At 37.7% G+C, this 24,581-nt stretch overlaps 2 long non-coding RNA genes and 1 pseudogene across 2 annotated transcripts; 1 reads left to right on the top strand and 2 right to left on the bottom strand.

The window, feature by feature from the left end:
• Nucleotides 1-8,173: 8,173 nt before the first annotated feature.
• Nucleotides 8,174-10,358, top strand: LOC122144533. Its single transcript, XR_006159744.1, has 4 exons — nt 8,174-8,208; nt 9,141-9,188; nt 10,130-10,210; nt 10,283-10,358. It is a non-coding gene; the product is annotated as an uncharacterized LOC122144533 (long non-coding RNA).
• Nucleotides 10,359-17,003: 6,645 nt separating this feature from the next.
• On the bottom strand, nt 17,004-19,783 carry LOC122144532. The gene is made up of 4 exons (XR_006159743.1): nt 19,715-19,783; nt 18,140-18,256; nt 17,084-17,125; nt 17,004-17,014 (listed from the first exon to the last, which is right to left on the bottom strand). It is a non-coding gene; the product is annotated as an uncharacterized LOC122144532 (long non-coding RNA).
• A 1,560-nt stretch (nt 19,784-21,343) lies between these two features.
• The window catches only part of LOC109106545, a 39,036-nt pseudogene continuing 35,798 nt past the window's right edge, over nt 21,344-24,581 (bottom strand).

Here is a 24,581-nt window from a genome sequence, read left to right as displayed (position 1 = left end):
AGAGAGAATGCTATCATCACAAACGGAAACAGGCAAGCCCAGACTCTAGATAACAAGAGTCCCAGAACAAAATGAAACACAGAAACAGTGACCTCCAGTGGTCCCACAAGAGGACCAGAGCACCTAATGATACAATCAGTGTGATTTCTGGTTAATTTCTGTTTTTTTTAATGAAATATTCTCTTCGGGATGAATCAGGTGAGCTTTTAAAAGGGTGAGGTTATGAGTTCATGAACCCTTCATAACCCTGTCATGTTTGTGGTTTTCTGTTGAACAGATCATCCTGCTTAAAGTTCTCACAGCAGTACAGGTGCGTGAATTCATTCCAGAAGTCATGTCTGTGGTTTGATTTAATAAGGCACCAATTGTGGGAGTAGCATATGAAGAATTAACAGACTGTAAATATTCCATCTAGATGAAGTTGTCAGTCCCTATGTGACAGATGTGCCCATCATCAGCATTTTTCCTAATGTCTCCTGCAGAAAACTTTCAAATATCAGAATCAGTGCAGCTGCAGGAACAAATGTGTGCCTCTTTTGTTCCCTCCTGCTCAAAAGACAAATAACACACAGATGATAACATGAAAACATGACTGTTTTAGGGTGGATTGATGAATGCTTGGGTTCAATAAGAGCTCCAGTCTTTGTGTAATGGTGAATCACATCTGCACAGCAGTCAGGAGGAACCTGACACATAGTGACAAGACATGATCCATGTGTGATTCTCTACAGAGGAACAATGGTAAAGTTTGATAGAGAGAAATACGAGGGCCGTCGACGTCATTAGAAGTTTGAAAAGTTTTTTCTGTATCAAACTGGCTTTTACATACTTTGCATATGCTACCTGCTTATTAAAAATGAATCTGGTATTATTATTATAATGAGTCCATCAGTACATGTTTTGCATACCCCCGCGAGGATTTTCCTAAAAGCGCTAGAAATGTTATTATGACATTTGACGAAAACACAACTTTTTTTTCTTCTTCGTTTTTTCTTTTCTTTTTTTTTTTGATAATTTTTGGTACTTTGGGGGGGATTTTCTTCCTACTTTCTTACACTCATGGTGTTCCTTGCCAAAAATGACCAGTCTACAAAAACATTATAAGCTTATTAATTTCTTGCTATGCTATATTGTTTACAAATATTGGTAATTCCCTCAGATTTTGAGAGAATGTTTCCAAATTATCAACAAATTTTTTATTTTTATTTCTCACTCAGATCGATGAAGTCTCAGATCAGCCAGTTCCAGATAGAAACACTGCTAACTGAAAGCTAGCTGATAACAAGACTGAATCCAAGATGAGGTGATAATACAGCATAATGGCAGATTTACAAGCATCGTTTTTGACCGATTGGACCAATTAGCTGAAGGATTGTCAGCACAGGGATAGAGTCGTCTGTCATCTGCTAATCTAAACATCTATGATCTGTATTTGAGAGGAGCTGTGTGGTGAAGTGTCCAGGCGGCAGTCAAACCTTTTGCCAGCTTAGTCTTTCTTAGTCTGAGTCTTGTTTGAACGGTCTTTGTTAGTTTTTCTCATATTTAGTCAGCTTATGCCTTTTTTCTTTCCTTTTAATTTAGTGGAGTGGTAGTTGACTAAAATTCTAGGAATTTTAGTCTAGTTTTAGTCAATATATAAACTCATATTTTAGTCATGCCGCGTAATAGTGAAACTGATAGTGATTGTTGTCATTTCATTCGAATTATCACACTTTCACCTGTAAACACAAATCAGAGAATGTCAGCTCATATACATGCTTTTCCTGACCTCATCTAGTTTCCTGATTTATTACATTTACAGTATATACACTCGCTACATTATGAAAACTGGTCAAACTCAAAAGCTAAAGAGTAAAAGCTCCAATATTAAGTATATTCAGTGATTTATGCCAGTGTTTCTTCCTCAAAGGAACAGGCCTGATGTGATATGAATGTGCATGTGTTTGTTCAGATAACACATCGACGGAGGAGAGCTCGGAGGAAGAGGAGGCCCACGAGGAGGAAGAGGAAAGAGATTCAGGTTCAGATTTGATCACTGTGTAGAATCTGTTCTGTTGAACTAGAAAACACTCCTTATGATCTACTAAAATATTAGTATCTGAACAGGAAGATATCTTGCAGTAAGATGAAGTGCACTGAAAGCCTAACATACAGTAAACACCTTTCCATAACAATCACAATAATGAGACCGAGATTTTAAGATCAAAATTTAAATGTGAAGCTTTTGATAAACGCTCCTGTATTTCCAGACTCCGACACGAGACCCAGAGCAGAACCTCACACCGGTAATGATCCTCGTCTCATGCGTGCTGTGTTTAGATCATGAGCAGGTGTCATTAATCTGTGTTTCTCTCCCATAAAGCCTCAGCCGAGCCGCTTCAGTCCTGCTGTGAGAAGTGCAGAGCTCTGAAGGTCAGCCTCTGAACACAGAACACAGATCTGTTTTGTAGTAGACAATCCATAATTTACACAGTGGATATCAACCTTAAATAGTATTTCTAAGAAGTACCCTGACATGCATACTTTCTGCGGGTCTTAACATGTCCTTAAAAAGTCTTACATCACAGCAGAAAGTCTTCAGCTCTTAAAGTCATGGCAATAAAAAATAAAAATAAAAAATAAATTCAAGATGAACCTCTGACAGTTTGCTAGTGTTCTTTTTCCATTCTATCTACTCGTTTTCTTTTCATTTATTATTAAAAAACCCATGCTAAGTGCACATCTTACAAATTCATTGTCCTTATTTGTAAGTGGCTTCAGATAAAGGGTCAGCTAAATGACTGAATGAAAATAAACGTTGCATGCATTGCTAAAAATAAGGATCTTCCTCAGTATTTTGTCTGGTTTTCCAGTACAAATATTCAAACTTTCTTTAATCAAGAAACATTTTCTTACTAAATTCCAGACAGTTGTCTTTGCTTGGTCTTAAAAAGTTTTATATTTACCATCATAAACCCTGATATATTGTGACTTTGAGCACAAGGCTAGTAGCGGCTCAATACTGGTGGCTTCTCTGAAGGCATTATTTTACTATTATTCTACACTAGGGAAAATATTAAAAGTATTGACAACTATGAAATAAAAAAAGTATGTAGTGATAAACGATGAGCCCTTCTTTTATTCCTCACTATATGATCTGTCAATAAATTTATATGATATTTGTCTATAAAACTAATTTCAAGCATTTAAGTTTAATGGTTTTTAAGATCAGGAGAAACATAAATTCAGTGAAGTATGGGGTCAGATTTGACTGGTGGTGTATCTATATACCAGTATGTCGTAATATATAGCAGTGGTTCTCCAGAAGTATATTTTAATATTGCGCAGCTTAAAATTAAAAACTGGCATTTTCAAATGGAAAAAGTGATATGAAGTGCTGATGATGAAAATGTAAGGCTGACACAACACTGCTTTTCCCTCACAGAATCCCAAATTCGAGCTGGTCACCCCCAGGAAAATATCTCGAGATCGGCTACAGTAGGTTCTGGTCCTCCATACTGTACATACTGTATGTCCTCACTGACGTGATCGGTCTCGTCTGACTCACAGCAGATGTGTCCCTCGCTTTATGACTCTCTTTTTCTAAATGACCAGTGCTGCAGTCTAAACTTGGCTAGTGTAAAATCCAAGGTGTAATGTGAGAATTGTCAAATGTGTCATTGAATCATTTCTGTTGCATGGTATTATTTTCCAGTGGAATAATATGTCAAGAAACCCAAGGTTCAAATGCCACACATGAATCTGTAAACCTTTGAATAATAAACTGTTCGAAAGTTTGAGGTCGGTTTTTTTTTTTTATGTTTTTCAAAGAAGTCCTCTTCTGTTCACAGAGGCTGCATTTATTTGATCAAAAACACTAATATTGTGAAATATAATTACAATTTAAAATGGCTGTTTATCTGTTAAACTGTAATTGATTGGTGTCATCATTCAGCATCATTACTCCAGTCTTCAGTGTCACATGATCTTCAGAAATCATTCTAATATGATGATTTGCTGCTCAAGACACATTTCTGATTATTATCAATGTTTTTCTCCAAAAAGACAAAAGTATTGGACCCCCTTCTAATGAACAGGTTTGACTACTTTAGTAATTCCCATGAGTACAGATCTTAATGTTTGAGCATATAATGATATTCTGGGGAATTGTGTGCTTCTGATTTTGTGCAGGAGCCTTTTCTATCTAACATGACAGTGCTTCTGTGTATAAGGTTCAGAAAGTGTCGGTGTGGGAGAACTTGACTGGTCTGGAGTGACTTTAAATGCAGACCTTGAGCCAAAAACTCATCACCAAACACCAGTGCATATGGCTACATTTTAGACACTTCCAAAACTGTTGCAACACAGATGGAAATGCAACTTTTAAATACATGAATTATGTTTCTAACTTTGTTGCCAAGTGTCTTTTTTCTGTTCTAAAGAAGGCGGTGTCCCAATACTTTAGTGTTGAAGTATGTTTTTAAGAACTGGGAAGTAAAGTATTAAACCTTTTAGTGATCGTTACGGCTTATCAGTTAAATAAAAGCTGATATTGTCTGACTGAATTGAATTCTGATAGAGGGAAGGTGCTGTGATAACTGTATAGCTCCAGTGCTTGATCAGAGCAGTTATCCGTGGCTGGACTCTTCTGCAGGCTGCAGCTGGATGCGGAGGGTGTGTACGAGTGTTCAGACACTGGGCTGGTGTTCGAGGTCTCTCAGCGTGTCAAGATCACCTACTGCGTTCTCTCCTGGAGCAAGTTTAGCACATACTTGACCGGATCTTGGAAATTCGCTGGTCCCATTTTCGACGTGGACTGCGATCCGTCTATTCTCAAATCGTCCAGTTCCCCACACTCACTGTGTCTGGCAGGTACAGAGATCTCATCAAGTTTTCACAATGGGGCTTTCGGTTTCTCCCAAAGAATAAGAGCTCGTTTGAGGGGTTTGACATGAGAATTGTTTATTTTCGATCATTCTTCTTTCTTTCCTTCTACTCGCTCTTTCGCTGTCATCTTCTTCCGTCTCTTCCCTTGGCTCTCAGCAGACAAAGACAACGAAGTGAAGTTCAGCGTGCTGCATGTGAAGAACAGCCGTGGACTGATCGAGCCCTCGGCGGATCACTCCGGCAGTCACGTCAGGTGGAACGTGTCGTCTCTTTCTCCCGTGGGTCCGATTGTTCAGACGTCTAAATCTGCAGAGCATCATGGGGTGGTGCAGGTGTTCAAGGAGGTGGGTCATGAGAACTCCTTCTCCTTCAGAGTTTACCTGGCTGGAAACAACCTGCTCTGACATCAAGGTGAGGAAACACGTCAAGCGGTTTATCAGCAACAAAAAGCCTACTGCTTTCACAGAAATGACACAGTGTTTACACAGGGTCTTATTCTCGGTAGCACCGCGTTTGTGAGCTTCTGTTTAGATTTGATTTCAGGGTTAAGCTAGAGCAGCGCTGAGCTGTGTGCCGTCTCTTCAGGGACTAGTGGCACTAACATCAGATCAGTTTCGGTTCTGCATTTTGTTCAAGATGTCTGCCGCTCTGGACGATTATTGCTCTGCTCCGGAGTCTGTGATGTTTGATGTTCGATTGTGTGGGTGTCCTCATCTACTAAATGCCTAGAAGCTTTAAAGTACCTGTAGGATCTCAACATCATGCTTTCACTTTTCACAGTAGCGGAGACTTTCCATGACTAGGCAAGATGAGTTTGTTTCTTCATCAGATTTGTAGAAATGTGTCACTGCATCAGTGTCTCAGCAATGGATGCTCTGCAGTGAATGGGTGCCGTCAGAATGAGAGTCCAAAACAGCTGATAAAAACATCACAATAACCCACAAGTAATCCACAGCACTCCAGTCCATCAGTTAACATCTGGAGAAGACAAAAGATGAAACCCATCCAGCATTTAAGACGTTTTTAACTCAAATACATAGAGTCTATAATCCATATAATAACACTTCCTCCAGTGAAAAAGTGCATGTGCTGTTGTCTCAGCCAATATTTGTTTAGAGCTGTTTAAACGCTGCTTGCTCTGTGCAGATTTCTCTCCTGATTCCACCAGAACACTTTTTCACTGGAGGAAGTGTTATTATGGATTATAGACATGTATTTTAGTCAACGGATGTGTTTCATCTTTTGTCTTCTCCAGATGTTAACTGATGGACTGGAGTGCTGTGGATTATTGTGATGTTTTTATCAGCTGTTTGGACTCTCATTCTGACGGCACCCATTCACTGCAGAGCATCCATTGCTGAGACACTGATGCAGTGCTGCATTTCTACAAACCTGATGAAGATACAAACTCATCTTGATCTCTGATGACCTGAAGGGGAGCACATTTTCAGCAGAGTTACATTTTTTGGTGAACTATTCCTTTAAGAAGTAGTGAACGGAGATGCTTAGCCTTTAAAATAGTTGATCGTTAAACATAATTTGTGAGCTATATGAGAACTAATATGAAAGTTACTTATCCAAATTTGTCCCTTTCCAGGTGTCACAATTTTAAAGAGGGCCCATTTTTAATATGTAAAAAGTCAAGTGGAAACCAGTCATTTGGCTCTTTCATCTTCATATTGATCCTATCGTGAGAAGTGCTCAGCTCAGAGAATGAACATTGTTGCATTGTGGCCAAAGAAAAATTACAGCCCCTGACGCAAAGCCATACTTTCTGGTTAGGTACTCACCAATATGACACATGCCAAAACTGTTGAATGAAGTAGATGCGCTTGATAAATGTCATCTATTAAAACTGGCTCATCGTCTGACGCTTCACAACCGTTTGTGCTCTGCTTTCATGTATCTTTGGACAGGGGCTCGTCTTTGCCTTCTGCTGTGGGTTTATTAATCATCACACTCTCATGTGAAATGACTTCCTGTGGTCAGCACACCACAGAGCGGTTTCAGCGCAGCGTAATTCACGCTGTCAGAGAGGCAATTTCAGTTTGTCAGTCAAAAAAAACTCACAGAATGCTTTAAAACCTTTAGAAGGTCTAAAGACCTCATGTCCTTCCAAATGAATATGACTGTTTCTTCTAAGAATGCTCTGGCCTCTTCTGTGCATATAATCAAAGGGACTGGTCTGTCAAGCTCAAAATAACAAAAAAGCACCAGAAAGTATTATGAAAAGTTGCTTTATTTAAACTTTGGTCTGCCCTAGTCTGATTTTAGAGGCCTGTGTCACAAAGATGGTGTAGTTTTACCAACATAAAACCTCACTAAATTCCTTGTAAAACGGATGATTGTCTAGTAATAAATATGATTTGATAATAGTAAACCACCAGCTGGCAGAACGTCAAGAGAAAACATTTTCTCATTAACAACCTTCCAAAATGAACGAAAATTAACATATAAAAACAACTAGAATTATATTATGCCCATCTGTTGGTGTTTAATATTTTAATTGTACTTACACATATTTTTGTTTCATTGAACAGCGACAAGATATTGATTAAAACAATAAAAAATCATTTATGTGCACATACTTAACCAACAGAAAACCCGAAGTCAAAAACTCAATTCACATTCATTTCTATAACACGCTATGCAATATGGATTGTTTTTAAATCAGCTTCACAGAAATAAACAGGAAAATAACAATATTAACGTTCAAAATTCATCAATGTCAGTTGTAAAACAGCTCTACAGACGATAATAGTGGCATTATTAAACTCAGTTCAGTTCAATAGCGCTGTCAGAGAAGTGACGGAAGGATTGTAGTTCTGTTTAAAACAGGGGGAATGTGTTTGGATTTGTCCAAATCGAACTGATGCTGAACCTGAGTTAGTTTAGCGTGACAAGGAATCTGCGAGAGGTTCTTCAGCATTACAGCTGATGCCATGTTTTTGGCAGGACATCAGGAGGGCCGTTCGGCGGGCGAAACAACTGTAAGAACAAAACAAGAGGTACATACAAGTAGACAAGCCTCCCACCTGCATGCTGGAGGAGAACAGGAGGTACCGTCTGATCAGCGAGCCCATGGGTCACATCACACCGGAGGTACTGCAGACGCAGATCACAGCTCACTCGCTCAGCTGGCAGTGTGTCACGTGTGTGTGTGTGTGTGTGTGTGTGTGTGTGTGTGTGTGTGTGTGTGTGCAGGACATGCTCTTCTCTCCTGTCATCGTGGAGGTGAAGGGATACTTCGAGGTCTTCTTCGAGGAGAGTCCTCCCTTCAAGCTGTCCTTGACTGATTGCTGACTCGGGGTCACACCGTATGGACCGCTACCATCAGAGAGGGTACGGCTCAGTCGACACAAACACCAGACGCTCCTTTGCCTTGGTGACAAAAATGTCTTTATTTGAAATGTTTCATCTATACATTCAAGAAATGCTATTTTCCAACCTCAAGCCTGAAGTCACAGGCCTATAACTGACAAAAATAGGAGCAAATGTTCCCTTCAGATTAGTACTTAACAAATATGTTTTTTAAAAGCCCAGCTGTCACCCAAAGCTTGATATTATTTCAACCCTTTGACAGTTTGTTTAAAATGAATACACTTGAGTACGCAACTGAGTAAAATCTGAAAAAAATGTGATCGCTATGATGTTAAAGCTAATATGTAGACGCAATGAATCAATGCTAATACTTAAGGAGGATGATTATCTAAATGACTATTTCTTCACGTCTTATTTAAATATGATAAGAAAATCAAGCCAGTATTTTGAAAACGGGGAAATCAAAAAATAACAGGGTTGAAAAATACAGAAAAAAAAATCTGTAGTTGGTGAGAAGAAAACTATTGTATTATACATTAAACCTAACTTAATATATCAATAATATCTCAAAATTTAAGGACCGATTTCTCACGATTAACTAGTTGTTATTAGCATGCATATGACTAGCATATTGGCTGTTTATTAGTACTTATAAAGCACATATCAATGCCTTATTCTGCATGAGCACAGTTTAGATCCTTTAACCCAGCCAATACCTAAACTTAACAACTACCTTATTGAGTAAATTAATAAGTAGCAAATTAGTAGTGCATTGGGGCAGAGGGTCATAGGTAATAGATAGTTAATAGTGAGAACTGGTCCCCAAACTATAATTCTGTCATAAAATTCAGTTCTCCTGTTATTTGTAACAGTAAGACATGGAGACACAGTTTCCTGAGAATGGCCTGTGTTTTGTAAAGAGAACAATAAAAGTAATTATAAATCTTTTACAGGAGACTGTGTACATCATCTAGATGAAAACCCCCAGAAACCATCAAAAGGTATGTGGTGCGTCTCTGTCCTCAATACAGTGCTGCGGGGTGATGATGTGCTTCTGTAGGCCCCAAAACCCAGAAACCAGTTGCATTTCAGCGCATCTAGTTGCATGAAGTGAATGCTTTTTTTTATTGTTGTTGAATGCCTAAAATAAGGTTTATTTTTTTTATGTTTTATTCTGTCATAAAATACATCTATAAAACTGGGATTTTTGTAAAACTTTTATTCATCTTCAAAATCATTTACTCACTAGTTTAAAAAAAATAAAAATAAAAACGGAAAAAGCTGAAGCGTAATGGTGGCAATGCTGAAGTCATATGACTCGGGTAGTACGTTTATATCCAGTGATTAGCTTTTCCTACTGATGAGTGTATTTAGGCTTCAAAATTTAGTATTACCATTTCATATTTTAATTATCATTAAAAATGTGATTTGAACAACTCAGGATAAATAATTGTTATCCAGCATAAAGCAGGATAATAATGTAAATAGCTAGTATAAACCAGTGTTGTTTACGAGAAACAGCTGTAATTCTGGGCAGTTCTGGGCAAAATCCGGACATCTTTGATATATTATTGTTTTAGTGTTTATGTTTGTTGATATTAAATATGAAACTTGGTGAAATTATTGATGTCAGTACTTTTTGAACATTACCAGCACATTTTAACAATATCGTGATAATGCTGATAACCGTGATCATTTTGGTCATTATAAGCATGATAAGAAATTTTCAAAATCATAAACTTGTGATGGTCACAGAGATGAGTTTCCGCAATAATCTAAAAGACAGTGGAAAAATCCTGCTGGGTTTATATTGAGGGAACCAGAGTGATGTGAACTTATGGGTTTGTCTACAAAAAATGCATCATCACTTCAGCGCTCTAGTTTCATCACATTGTCAGGATGTTCAGGAATGATGGATGTTTTGTGGTCTCGCCGTCTACAGGCAGAAAGAGACAAAGTAGCACGTCAGAGGAAGAGCTCTGTCACAAACGCAGTAAGAAAGCTCGCGGCATTGACGAGCCCGGTAAGTATAGGATGGTTCTCATTACAGTATTTATCCTGATCTATGTTGACTGGAGTGCTGGCGTGTCCTCAGACTGTAACGCGACGGCCGCGGCTCCGGACCTGACGGACCAGCAGCTGATGCAGGTGGCCAAACGCATGGGGATGGGAGTGGAAGGGTGGTGGCCATCAGCTGTCTGGGCCTCAGCAAGCAGGACCTGGAGGAGATGGAGGCCCCGAGTGAGAGCGTGACCATGCTGAAGTTCAACATGCTGGAGCGCTGGAGACGGCGACAGCCCAAGGAAAAAGCGGGGAATTCAGGATCTCCACAAATGTTTGAAAGACAACGATGATGTGCCGAATGAGGTCATTGCTGTTCTGGACGGTGAGTGTGGACGGGATCTGGTGTGTTTTAGTGTGTATCCTCAAGCAGGAGGGATGGGCCTGGGCTCAGTGTTACACATGAAAAAGGCTTGGAGGTGTGTTGTTCTTAGAGGTTGACCGATATATCTCGCCGATAGTAGGAATGTTTTAATGATCAGCAGCAGCCAGTACATTTTTGTTTGGTTGGTAAGAGTCGGAAGCAGGACTTTTATTTTTATTTTATTTGTATTTATTTGTCTGTGTGATATCAACCCATTAGCCACTATATACTAGCGGTCGACCAATATATATCCAAAGCCGATATACTGGCTGATATTTGGCATTTTTTAATAATCTGCATCGACTGATAATTTTTCTGTTTGGCCAGTGTGTCAGAAGCAGGACTTTTATGTTTATTTTACAGATTTATTTTCATCAGGGCTGTTTTTTTTTTCGTATTCATTTTTAGATTGATTGTAATTTGTAAATATTGTATACAATTAATGTACATTTCATTTCAGCAATTGTTATGCACGTGTTGGCGTATGATATTAGCATCAGACATCAAGAAAGTCTAGTCTGTATCGGTCAACCACTATTCTTTTTACGTGACCTGCTGGTGACAAGGGCTCATGGAGTGAGATGTGCATCTTAAACAGATGTCCCAACAGATCAAACACAGCACAGGAATGCAGAAGTCCTTTAGGAGGACAGTTCAGACATGTGACGTTCAATCAGGTGATGCCTGTGATTTTGGCAATCATTCCCTGTTAACGCCAGAGACACTACAGACACAACCAATGTTTTTTTTTTTTCATGCACTGGTCAATTTTGCTTCAATGTCATGTCTTTTTTTCAAACTAGTGGAAAGAAAACATCCAAGATACACATTTAAGTGGTTTATTTTATTGTACTTTATCTATTTGCATCTGTAGATTTCAATTCCAGTTCATATCTTTAAAGAGCTTTTTACATACAGCAAACAAGTTTTTTCCTCTCTGTATTCTGAAGAGATTAACTAAGGGGTTTGTTTATATATCATTCACACTGATTTATACAATATTTTAACGATGTATTGTTTTCTGTCTGTTGACAGTATTTTCTGACTTTATGGAGTGATAAAAAGTCAAATCCGAAATACCCTTTAGAATAACATTTAATTCTAATATTTCAGTAATATCATACTGTAAAATTGAAACCTGGCTTCATCTAGTTTTGAGACTTTTGTTCTGGAATTGTTTGTAGATTAATGTGTATTGACATATGCTTCATTTTCACGTTAAACCATAACATTTTAGAACTTGTTTTAATGTACTGTAATTAATGAACTGGTGAAGTATGGTGATATTTATTCACTTGTAGTGTCTTGCTTGAAACACATTTATGCTTCCTCTGTGCAACATGAAAATCTTTTGAATGTCTTTGTGAAGTGGCTTGATGAGTGCAGTTTTAGGATGGGACATACTGGTATAATATGAGACATTTCTGTAATAATTGCAGTTACTTTTACTACAGTAAACAGTGATCATTTGTAGTAATTCTGATAATGTGTGGTTTGTGTTGTCTGCCATTCTCCTCATCAGTACAGGGCTTCTGTTTCAGTACAGCATTCCAGCAGAACTGCTGTTTGTTTAATCATACACATTCACATTGTGTCTCTTCTTTTTCCAGAGATGCTACAAAATAATTCCACTACATGAGCTTCAACTGTGAGATGAGCACACGTCTGTCCACCTGTCTGGAGTCTGGGTGTCTGACCGATCATTTTAAACCACTGATAGGAGAGCGATGAAGACGTCCTGAAAGAGAAGTCCTGAGGTGTGTGCTCGTACTGGAATCTGGAGCTTTCAGGAAGAACTTCAGGAGAACTGAGCTCTGTAGATACTTGACGCTCTTAGTACATCTGGTACATTTTTGTATGTAGCTCTTTGTACATTTTTAGATACTGTACATATTTGAATGTCTTTGTAAGGATTGTAAGTAGAGCTCAGTTTGTTTTGTTGAATTATGAGCCGTGATCATATGTATTGGTTTTTTTAAGGACCAGAGTCGATGTTTTGATCTCAGGTGCCGTCGTTCTCTGACGGTTATGGACTAACACCAGCATATGATATCATGATATTCACGCAGATACAAGCTCCATCTGCACGAGTGACCATCACTGTTCACATGGACACAGAGCTTTTGTCTTGTGACACTGTGTCAGAATATTTCAGCAATCGGCTGCATTAGTTTTTTCTGTCATATGAAATATTTGTTGGGTAAATCTGCACCTCTCACACCTGTATGATGTGCTCTCTCAGGGGAATCTTTATTCTGGAGGAATTTGACCTTTCTTTAAATGAATAAACCATGAAAATGGATGAAAATACAAACAGTGGTTCTGTCATTCAAGGTTTTAGGAGCTTCATTTCAGATGGTTTCTCTCCATATAATGTTTGCCAAATGCAGTATGTTCATCTGTTGATCTTCGGACATGTGATGTGGAGACCAGTAGTGTTCATCTGCTCATCCCAGATAGCAAAATATTGTTGGTCCAGATCCAGCCCACATCTAGCACATGTGGAATGATGATCTGGCCCACATGTAGGGTGGAATGATGGCACTTGAGCAGACCGCTCCTGTTTGCCAGATCTGGGCCGAAAGCAGGCCATAGCAATGCCACATATCAGCCAAGAGCAAAGAAATAAATCTGAGCCACAAAATATTCATATATTATTTATAGAGTCCTCTCAGCTTGTCTAAGCATGTTAACAAGCAAAATCACTGAAGAAAAGAAGAGAACAGAAATAAAAGAGACGAACAGAAACTCAACAACAACAGCTGACTGCAGCCACAGCCTTAGATTAATTCAGCTGAAGCTAAAGGACATTAAATCTCTGAAAATTTCCGCAGAGATTAAACAACTCCACAAACAGCATTACTAGCTTCACTTATTACTAACCAGACTGACGTTATTTCTGTTAGAGATCTACAGAAGTTCTTATTGAAAATTAACAGGTTTAAATCTAACGTTTGTTTCACTTGAAGTCACCATGATGGTGATCAGTGTTTCCATTAGTTGGGCTCTTAACTCTTATTATTAATATTTTTTCTTTGGTTGCTGTGATAATGTGTTTGAGAAATGTATTTGCAGTACATGATGGTTTGCTGTTGATGGTTTCACAATTATTGTGAAGTGGCATGATTCACTGAAGTCATTTGAGTCTAGCAGCTGTGTAATTTAACGCTTTCACATTACAAATCCTGTGCTACTGCAATATGAGTTGCAACATCAGTTTGAAGATTTAAAACAAAATAAAAAAGGTGAGCAACGTTGAAACAAACAGATATCAGCAATCAGCATATGAACCTCAACAATGGTGACAAGATATTCAGCTAATCAGATTAATTCTGGACATCACAAAAAGCTAAAAGACAAAAAAACAAACAAACTTGGACCTAAGTTAGAATTAAAGTAACTAAGAGAACAATTCAGCTGCATAATTTATTCATGCTGTAATGCATGCTGGGAGTTTTGTGCTATATTACCCAGCATGCATTACACTTTATATTGTTACCATAGTTGAGGTTCAAGTGTTGGTTTATTATGACTTTGTGTGTTATTGGAGTTTAACTTTTTTGCTTTTTTTTTTTTTTTAACTGGTTCTGCAACACTGATCTTACACTGCAGTTTTACCAACTGTATTGTTAGCACAAAACAATCATTAGAGTCAAATGTTATTAGTGAATCAGGCTATTTAACTATGATTGTAGAACCATCAAAACTATCTTCATTTAGTCTCATTTTGTCTTCATTGGTTACTGCAAATGTGTGTTTGATTAAACACGGCAGCAAGCAAAGACAACCTAACTGTAATAATAGTTAAGTAGCCCAACTAATGGAAACACTGATCACCATCATGGTGACTTCATATGAAACATATGAAGATTTAAAACCCCTGTTAATTCTCAATAAGAACTTCTGTAGACCTCTAAGACTCTAAGTCAGTCTGGTTAGTAATAAGTGAAGCTAGTAATGCTGTTTGTGGAGTTGTTTAATCTCTGCTGAGATCTTCAGAGATTTAATGTCTTTTAGCTTCAGCTGAATTAATCTAAGGCTGTGGCTGCAGTCAGCTGTTGTTGTTGAGTTTCTGTTTGTTTCTTTATTTCTGTTCTCTTCTTTTCTTCAGTTTTTTTCCTTGTTAACAAGCTTAGACAAGCTGAGAGGACTATATAAATAATATATGAATATTTTGTGGCTCAGAAAAGGTCCAGTGTGGTTTATTTCTTTGCTCTTGGCTGATATGTGGCATTGCTATGGCCTGCTTTTGACCCAGATCTGGCAAACAGGTGCGGTCTGCTCAAGTGCCATCATTTCACACTACATGTGTGTCAGATCACATGTGCTAGATGTAGGCTGGATCTGGGCCAACAATATGTATACTATCTGGGATCCTTCAGTCTGAATGAACTCTGACAATGCTTTATGAAGCTCTGATTCTTCATGCGCTCACATGCTTCATCACATCTGACTCTTATCATTGACAAATAATCTCTCCTGCTTCCCTGTCATCACCTCACATGATGTGTGAACGTCATGATAATGTTCTGACGTAATAAACCAGAGCATTTCAGGATAAGTCGCTTTTGCAGTTTAGCTTCAATAAACCTGTGATAACTCTATTTTAAGAATCCATATTCATGTGGTAAACCATGAACACAACAGTAATTAAACTAACCGAACATACATTAAGGGTATACTTATATCTAATCAAACATTTGAAAGATTTAATGTTTAAAGAATGAACAAGCAACAATAATCCAGATAATTAATGAAAATAAAGGTGTCTTGATTTCTTGGGAATCATTCACACAAACACAAAACACATTTTTGCCGCACAAATATTTTAATAAATAGTTAATAAATAATGTATTACATTAATAACACATAAATAAATAATTTCTCAAAACAAATAAATAGATTGAGTGATGAACATAAATATTCAGCTTATGTGTGACTCTCCGGAGTGAATGACATCATTTCTTGTGCTCTCCGGAGCCGATGTACCCCAGCGCCCGGTTCACGGTGATGGCCCGGATGCGGAAGCCCTTCAGCGTTTTGCACAGCGACAGACGGTCAGTGAAGGACGAGCCGCTCCAGATGTGCCACTGCACACATCAGAGAACACGAGCGTCAGAAACAACGAGTGTGTCTGCAGTGACTGAGTATGAAGGCGATGATACACGGGACAACCGTCTTTGAGCAATGTTGCTTGCATGGGCACTTTCCCATTGAGAATGGCTCAAAAAGTTGCCCTGTGTATCATCACCTCGAGAGATGATGACAGACACTCACCTGAGGAAACTCTCCATCTGCAGCCTCAAAGTTCTTTATCCAAACACCCTGTAAAACAAGCAGAATTTGCCATTTAGGGTTTTCATCACACACATGACACCTTTTTACTGTTCAAGGCCTTTGTTTGCACACACACACTACACTGAGGAAAACTCCATTTTTGGAATGGAATTCCAGCTTACTAAGTGAGCACTGCGCAGTGAACACTATGTTCTGTCTACTAGTCCTTAACACTTGTGTTATGTTGAGCGTCAGAATATGCAAATATGTGCATGCAAAATATCGATTATGATTATGATGCTTATATGTGAGTTTGACCCAAAGTTTCACAGTTAACGGCAGCTGCAAAGACCTAAAATAAAATCATTTTTTAATGTATTTTGTCGTGTCAGGCTCTCTGCAACCCTCTGAGGGTGTTTACATCTGCATTCATGCATTTGGCAGATGCTTTTATCCCAAGAAATGTACATTTTTATCAGTTTAAGCATAGTCATTTCACTGGGAATCAAACCTATGACCTTGGTGTTGTTAGCGGCATGCTCTACCGCTTGAAATGTTTTTATTATTATTATTGTAAAAATGAATAACATAGAGTTACAATACTATTACAATACTATTTACAATATTTATTTCTTTTAATTTAAAAAAAAAAGTTGTTAAATACAGTTTTTATTTTTGTTGTAATATGTGAGAAGCAGTAATGTTAAAGGTTTACTGATGTTTTTAGTTTTCCTTTCATAGTGTGATTTTTGTTGAATTGTATTGAATACAGTTAGGGTCAGGTTTGACCCACAATATAAAAATTGTATCAAGAATTCATGAATGTTTTGAGCAGTGTTTCTTTCTCTGTTGAATTCAGCTCTGTGTCAGTGATCTTAATATTTGGTGTCTGGTTGATTGGTCAGACCGTGGGATTCGGTGATTATGTAGTATGTTGGTATGGCATCTGATCGTCAGTTAGTGTGAAGAAGAAGGAGATTCTTACATCCATCAGGGCTTTGGTGGCTGTCTTCACTGGACTCAGATCAGTCTCGCTGGGCTTGTACGAGTTTCAAGTACCCAGTTCATCATCACGTCGTAATAGCGCAGATCGGCTCTGATGTTCTCGTCACGGAGACACTCCGTCTGTGAAAATCACACAAGCATTAGATGGAGCGGATCAACTGAGGAGAATCAGACAGATATAACACTCACCTCACTGAAAGACGAGCTCCTGTGGCTGGAGCAGGACGCTTTCTGAAAGCACACATAATGATAATTATACTCCACTTTTCAAGCAATAAAACAACAAGTGTAATAAAGCTTTGAATTGTACATTAGATATAACACGTGTTCTGTTTAATTAAATAGGTTTCTTTTTGTTTTCCCTTTTTTTTTCTGCAGAAACAAAATACATATCATGCAACGTTACCATGATGTTACAGAAAACAGCCCATCTGAAACGTCATTCAGTGTAACAGCTGAACAACTTTGCCACTATCCCATTTTGGCCATTTATCAGCAAGATTTAAAATGCAGTAAATGTAGTATGCTCACTTATTATTTAATATATTTTAAAATGTACAGCTCAGAATAAGTATGTTGTTTTTAATTTGTACATAAACATAAGTGTCACACTGGAACATTATTTCACCCAAATTCTGAAATTTATTCTCCCAAAACTCTTATTTGAAACCTTAAAAGTAGCCACTTAACTTGCATTTAATGTGCTTTCTATGCATATAAAATCACTTTTGTAAAGTTCCTTTAATGCGGACATTTAACCATGTCATTTCATAAAATGACATGATTTCATTGTTAGTTAATGCAGTTAACTAGTGGGATGCTTAATGTGTTAAAAAGTTATTTATATTAACTACAAGCAGCATTCAGCCAGATCAGAGTGAGATTAGGAAGTTAGGAAACGCTGATCAGATTGACTGTTTATTTAGTAACAATTTGGGCAAAGTCTCTAGCATCAATAACCAAAACAGAGTTTTTTATGGGAGAGATTGTAAACGATTTGTGCCTGCAGAAATATATGGATCAAACAGTTAAACCTGACTTTGGCTGATGTTTCTGCACTTCGTCAGTAGGTGGCGCTGTCATAGACACTCTGTGCCAGTTGTAGTTCTAGTTTCATGTCAGTAATCGCATAGTTCGCTGTGATTCCTGCAGATCTTGCTCAGGTGTGTGATGAGGGTTTCAGCTAGCAGCTAAACTAAAGCCGAGACTGTTGTGATGTGACGTGTGTGAGGTGTGGAGACTCACATCATCAGAGGCACTGGGCTGACAGACAGATGCTGTGAGAGTGTGAGGAATCATCTGAGCCTCCAGATCCGTGCAGTTAAAGCCAGCAAACAGATCCCTGTTCCCTATCTTCCCATCCTGCACACACACACACACACACACACACACACACACACAACATGAGACAAGAGCAACGCCATTAACCATCAGAAACAATTACACAATTATACATGAGCCATGAGATCCTTACTGTAAACATCACAAAATAATATTACGGTGTCGTTGCTGAAAAATGCTTCAAATGAAATATTTCATATATATATATATATATATATATACACACACACACACACACAACACCAGTCATAAGGGTCTATGAGAGCTGAATAATAATCTCTCCATTGATGTGTGTTTGTTTTGGAGGACAATATTTGTCTGAGATACAACTATGTTGACAAATCTGGAATCTGAGGGAGCAAAAAAATCTAAATACTGGAGAAAATCATCTTTAAAGTTGTTCAATGAAAGTTCTCTATAGCCATGCATATTACTAATCAACTAAATTAAGTGTTGATATATTTACGGTAGGAAATTTACTAAATATCTCATTGAACATGATCTTTACTTAATATCCTAATGATTTCGGCATAAAAGAAAATGTATAATTGTAACTCATACAATGCGTATTGTGTCCTATTGCTACAAATATACCTGTGCTGCTTATGACTGCTTCTGTGCTGTTAATACTGTTAAATCAATATGTTTTCACACTCTGGCGTCCTTTTTTTTTTTGTAAAATCAACCACAGAAGGCAATTCTTAATGACCACCATCATCACATCATCATCTGATGAATTCTGGGATGTTTTGAAATCAGTCTGATAATATGAATATTTCAGGCGAATGATAAAAAGTGAAGTGGTTTTTTATGAAGATCCTGTTCTTTTTCCTGTCACTCTGTAAATAACCGTGTTGTAGTTGTAAAGCTGACGCGTCTCAGGTTTGACCACAGCTTTTCTGATGATAGACTGTTTATATAAATACTTCAGTACAACACAATCATATTCAAATTTAATAGTTTAGGTGTTTCAGAACAAGGTAAAATATATTACAAATACATAAATAAAACTAAAGGACATTTCAAAAGTATCCCATATGGGATTTATTTATTTATTTATTGTTTTTAGTATATTTTTTTATATCCCCTAACGAGGTGTCATAATAATATTATGTAATATATTATTCTACCAAAGATATTATTTGCCCTTTTTTTTTTTCCCGACATTTATTTAAAAATATATATTTGTAAAGAAATAAATCAAAAATCTATTTTGCCCTCCATATATTTCAGTCTAAGAAAACACATTTGAAGAACAAATGAGTTGTCTATAACAATGTAGGCCTTCATACAGAAATATATGATTTAAAATTCTAGCCAAAATATATTTAAAATATAGCCTCAATGTATGTTTAAATCGAAATTTAAAACATATTCAGTTTTGACATTTATATACCAAATATATATATTGATCTTAATTCATAACGTATATTAAGCATGTATTTAAAATCAGATAAAGAGTGGTGTGACGCTGTGGACCTTCTGCAATGATGTGTGAGAGGTTGGAGAGCAGAAATCTTTGCAGCGGTGCTGCAATTACCCCGCTCTTTGTGTTGGAGGAACGCGGAGAGCCCAGCGCAAAGAGCCACAAAATACACAGAACACAGCACCTGCATCACACACACACACCCACACACATCAGGTGAGCTGAAGCATCACAGTTCAGATGCTCGGCAGTAAAATCAGCTTTCAATCATGTCTCCAATGTTAACTTTTAACACTTCAATCAAACAGACAAGTAAAAGATGTAATTGTTCAGTTCCATCACTGTATCGTGTAACAGCGAGTGGTGTGTGAATATGAGAAGTGAGTTACTCACAGGTCTTCATGATGAGTGTCGCTTGCTCAGACTCATTCTCAGTCTCAGTGTGTGTGTGTGTTTTGCTGGAGAACGGTGTGAAGGGCTTTAAACTCATGACGGGGGAATCCCTCACACACTCAATCACTGGACAACCTCCACACACACACACACACACACACACATAGCGGGCTTTTCTTTTGGTTTGCTGCTGCATTGAAACTGGAAATAAAACACTGTGATGTGTGCATGCGCTCATCACACGTGACCTCAACAAACATCATTCATTCAAACACAGCCACAAATCACAACAAGGGCACTTCAATACTTTTCCATGAATAACAGGAAACACTGTTGTAGTGGTCAGTAGAGGCAGGACAACACAAGTCCTCCACACAAGGTCTGTTTATACAAGTATTTCCACTCAATTCACACAATGTATCTGACTAATATTTGATAAACACCCCACGAGATTTTCTTTTTGTTTCAAACAATGTGTGTGGTATACAGTCTCAAATAGCACATGATACAATTAATTCCTCTATCTGTAGGAGTGGACACAATTCCCCAAATGAAATATGATGCATTTTTCAAAAAAAAACAAAATTAATAAATGGTTAGAAAGAAACGGCACTTTTGGAATATATATTGATGCCACTTTGGATAATAAATGTAAAGACAGCCACTTTGTGTTTTAATCTTCTTGTGTTTCAAATCATATGTGCAATTTTATTCTAAAGCATAAATCATGAAGCAAATCTACAGAAGCTTGCTTTTCTGCCACAAAATGAGAAAATATATTATAAATCCCGAGTTTGTTTCTTCAGGCATTTTGTACTTTTCTTCTCAGAATTGAGGAAAAGTCAGATTTGTGAAATAAGACTTTTTTTTTTTTTTCTGTGGCAGAAATGAGCTTCCACAAAAAAAAATTATTTTAATTACTATTTGGTTTTCTGCCCACAAAGACGATCCAGACGCCCACGGTCTATGAAACAAAGTTTTATTTTTTTTTATTTTACACATATCTGTACATAAGCATCTCCCCTCAAATACAGAATCTGAATACAATAGAATGAAAATGATATGAACAACCCTTATTCAGAGGCGTCTGTTCTGAAATACTGTCCAAACATTCAACAGCTAAATCACGGCTCCTCTTTCTTCTTCTTTCCTTGAGCTGTTTTTTACAACAAACCGCTTCATGTTCTGACGGTTATAGTTTAGTGGCGAACGTAAAGGACTGAGACGGATCCGGAGGCCTGCGTTTAGTGTGTGAGGACGTGAGCGGTCACAGAAGCAAAGGAAGGTGTTCTGTCTGTGCTGAGGTGCGGCTTCATTTGGACAGCGTCTTCTCCGCCAGGTGCTTCTGCTGGCTCTGAGCGTGCCTGAGGGACACAGACATGAGCGTCTGATTAGGCGTAACTTCAGTCCACTTTAGACACTCTACTGAGTCTAGATCCAACTGCATGTACAGTAGAGTATTAGTAGACTGCTAGGGTAGGGTTAGTAGAATAACCTTGTTAACATGCACTTGCAAAGTGACCTAGTCTCTCAGTACAATGTTCGGTAACACTTTATTTTAAGGTGCCCTTGTAACACATGCTGCATGTACTTACTATTATAATAACAATAAACTATGCATAACTACATGCAAGTGACCCTAAGCCAATAATAATATTACTCAGTACTTAAATGTATAATTACACTGTAACAAGGACACTTTAAGTGTAACCGAATGTCCATCAAAATAAAGTGCTAGCAGAGTATTAAGCAGTCTATTAATACTGTAATGACTGCCGGTTAACATTGGAGTTATAAAGTTACTCATAGTTAGTAGAATGTCTAAAGTTCACTATCACAACAACGTGTAGACAGCAGTTTTTGTTACTTGAAATAAACAAATTGATATATATATACATTTAATTTATCTTTATGTTCTAAATAACTAAAACTTAAATAAAAATGAATAAAAACTACATCAACATTAAAAAATACTAATAAAATGCTAACACTTTTGTTTTAAGGATCAATTTTTAATGTTAACTAGTTGCTTATTAGCATGCATATTACTGGCATATTGGTGTGTTTATTAGCACTTATAAAGCACATATTAATGCCTTATTCTGCATGAGCAGATTTTAGTTCTCCTAACCCTTAAAACCAATAACCAAACTTAACAACTACCTTGCTAATTTTTTATAAAAAAAAAAAAAGCAAATCAGGAGTTTATTGTGGTAAAAGTCATATTTAATAGTTAGGTAATAATGCGAATTGGACCTTAAAATAAAGTGTGACTGAAAAAATGACAAAAACACACAACTAAATGACGAAAACCTTTCACTAAAAGCAGACAATGTGATAATACAGTCTGATTAAAAACTATAACAGCATGTCGATGGCGCTGTGAAAACATGTTCTCATTCCGTCACTGGCTCCCTTGTAAAGTACTTCAAGTTTCTTTAGGGGAATTTGTGCTTTGCTGGAGTATTCCTGAAACTCAAGGCTTGTACTTTTACTCCATTCCCGGTCTGTTTGTCATGGTGTGGTCACCTGGTCAAGTCCTCGATGTCCACCAGCATGGCGTCCTGCTCCATGTGAAGCTCGTCCCTCATCAGCAGCAGCTGCACCAGCTCCTCGTTCAGACCTGAGCATCACACAGACACACGTCTCTGAGCTCCGCGCACACACACACACACTCCGGAGCGTATACATGCAGTGTATGAGGTGTTTACCCTCGATCTGAGAGTGCAGGTCGTTGACGATGACCTGGAGCTGTCCCAGCGTCATGTCTCTGAGATCCGTGGGCTTCAGACTCCTCTTCATCAGACACTCGCTGATGTGCGGCATGTGAGGAAGCTGCCCACACACACACACACACACACACACACACAGAAATCATGTGAGTGATCATATACAGCCTGAAGCAGTCATCAGGTGATCAGGATCCAGCGTAAAGCTGAGAGACAGGAATATGTCAGGTCTAATCTAGTAGTACAGTGCTTTTCTGAACACACACCCTTTCACAGCCTTTGGATCTTTGGCTCTAGTGTATTTCTAGTGTCGTCTAGCTCAAGTATTTAAATATGGTTGTTTTGCTCTGTTTAGAGATGGTCAGTACTTTTTAAAAGGCATAAATGAAAATATGACTTGAAGATCTGGGGCTGGAGGAAGTAGTTCAGGGATTCAGATAAAGTTTTGGTTTTGCTCTAAGCACGAGTAACTGATTCTCAGAAAGCGTTCATGAAATAATGGAGGAATTTAGAGGATGGAAACAATTCTCAGAAATAAAATGTCAGTCGGTTATTCAGATGATCATCTTTACATTAATAACACCACTGACCAATCAGAGTCAGTTATTCCAGGGAACCGTGGGTTATTATCTATCATAATTACAGGGTTATCATAATGACGTCTGTCTGGGCAGCGGACATGAAGAGTACTGAACAAAAATAAGCATGAACAGCAGATCTGTTCACAGAAAACTAAAGCAGGTTTTTCACATTACAAATAGCAGTATCACACTGGTAATTCTTCAGGTAAACCACCCATCTGAAGTTCCCATGAGGACGCGCTTCATTCTGACACGCTGCAGTTTTACTTTCACATCAGTTCACTTGCTTTGACCTTCTTTCCTATTCTAAGTTTTTTTTTTTCCCCATTTTAGACAGATATGAGCGCCGTAAGACAATAATGAGCTGGGTTTATACACTAGAAGGTGAGGTGATTCTGTAGCCAATGAAGTGAGGGTAACATGAATGCTTCTGTGTCACTGTAATACTCAGATGAATCCTGCTCTAAAGTCAGCTACAGTAACCCAGATGTGAAGGGTTAAACACACGAGTCCCATCAATAAAAGACAAAGAGAGCTCACACTCGCTAGAAGCTTACTAGAGAGGAAAAATCTGGAAAAAAAAATAGATATACAGTAGGATACAGGTTGTTGCGAGTTTTAAAGATTTAGTATCAATACATTATTAAAAAAAATAATCCCAGATTTACTCTCATATGCAGGATGCTGGAGGCGACCATGATGCTATTTCTTTTAATTAATATTCTGTAATATTATAGGTTTGCCTGCACTGATATCACGAGATGAAAAGCAAACTTGAACTGATCTGAATAATAATAACACTATTACTTCCTGTAACGCTGCATATAATGCAGCTGAAGGTGAATGTGTTTCATAATTAATGAATTTTGCAACACTGTTATTTTCCTGGTTGTTTCTAGAAACCTGCTTTGAAATAATCAGTATTGTATAAAGCACTATAAAAAAAGAACGTGACGACTAGAAGTGGTTCAAGTGTGTTCAGGTCTCGAAGTTTCAAGGAAAATAACAGTGTTGCAAAATTCATTAATTATGAAACACATTCACCTTCAGCTACATTATATGTATGTATATATCTATATCTATATCTATATCTATATCTATCTATCTATCTATCTATATATATATATATATATATATATATATATATATAAGAATCAAATGCTTGAACAGAGGTGTGTGTGGATGTATGATAAAATCGGATTTTCCTGCTGTCTCAA

This window comes from Cyprinus carpio, unplaced genomic scaffold (genome assembly GCF_018340385.1).
Source record: "Cyprinus carpio isolate SPL01 unplaced genomic scaffold, ASM1834038v1 S000006712, whole genome shotgun sequence".
Lineage (NCBI taxonomy): Eukaryota > Metazoa > Chordata > Actinopteri > Cypriniformes > Cyprinidae > Cyprinus > Cyprinus carpio.
The sequence above is the reverse complement of the archived record's forward strand: the minus strand, read 5'-3'. Positions and strand labels throughout refer to the sequence as shown.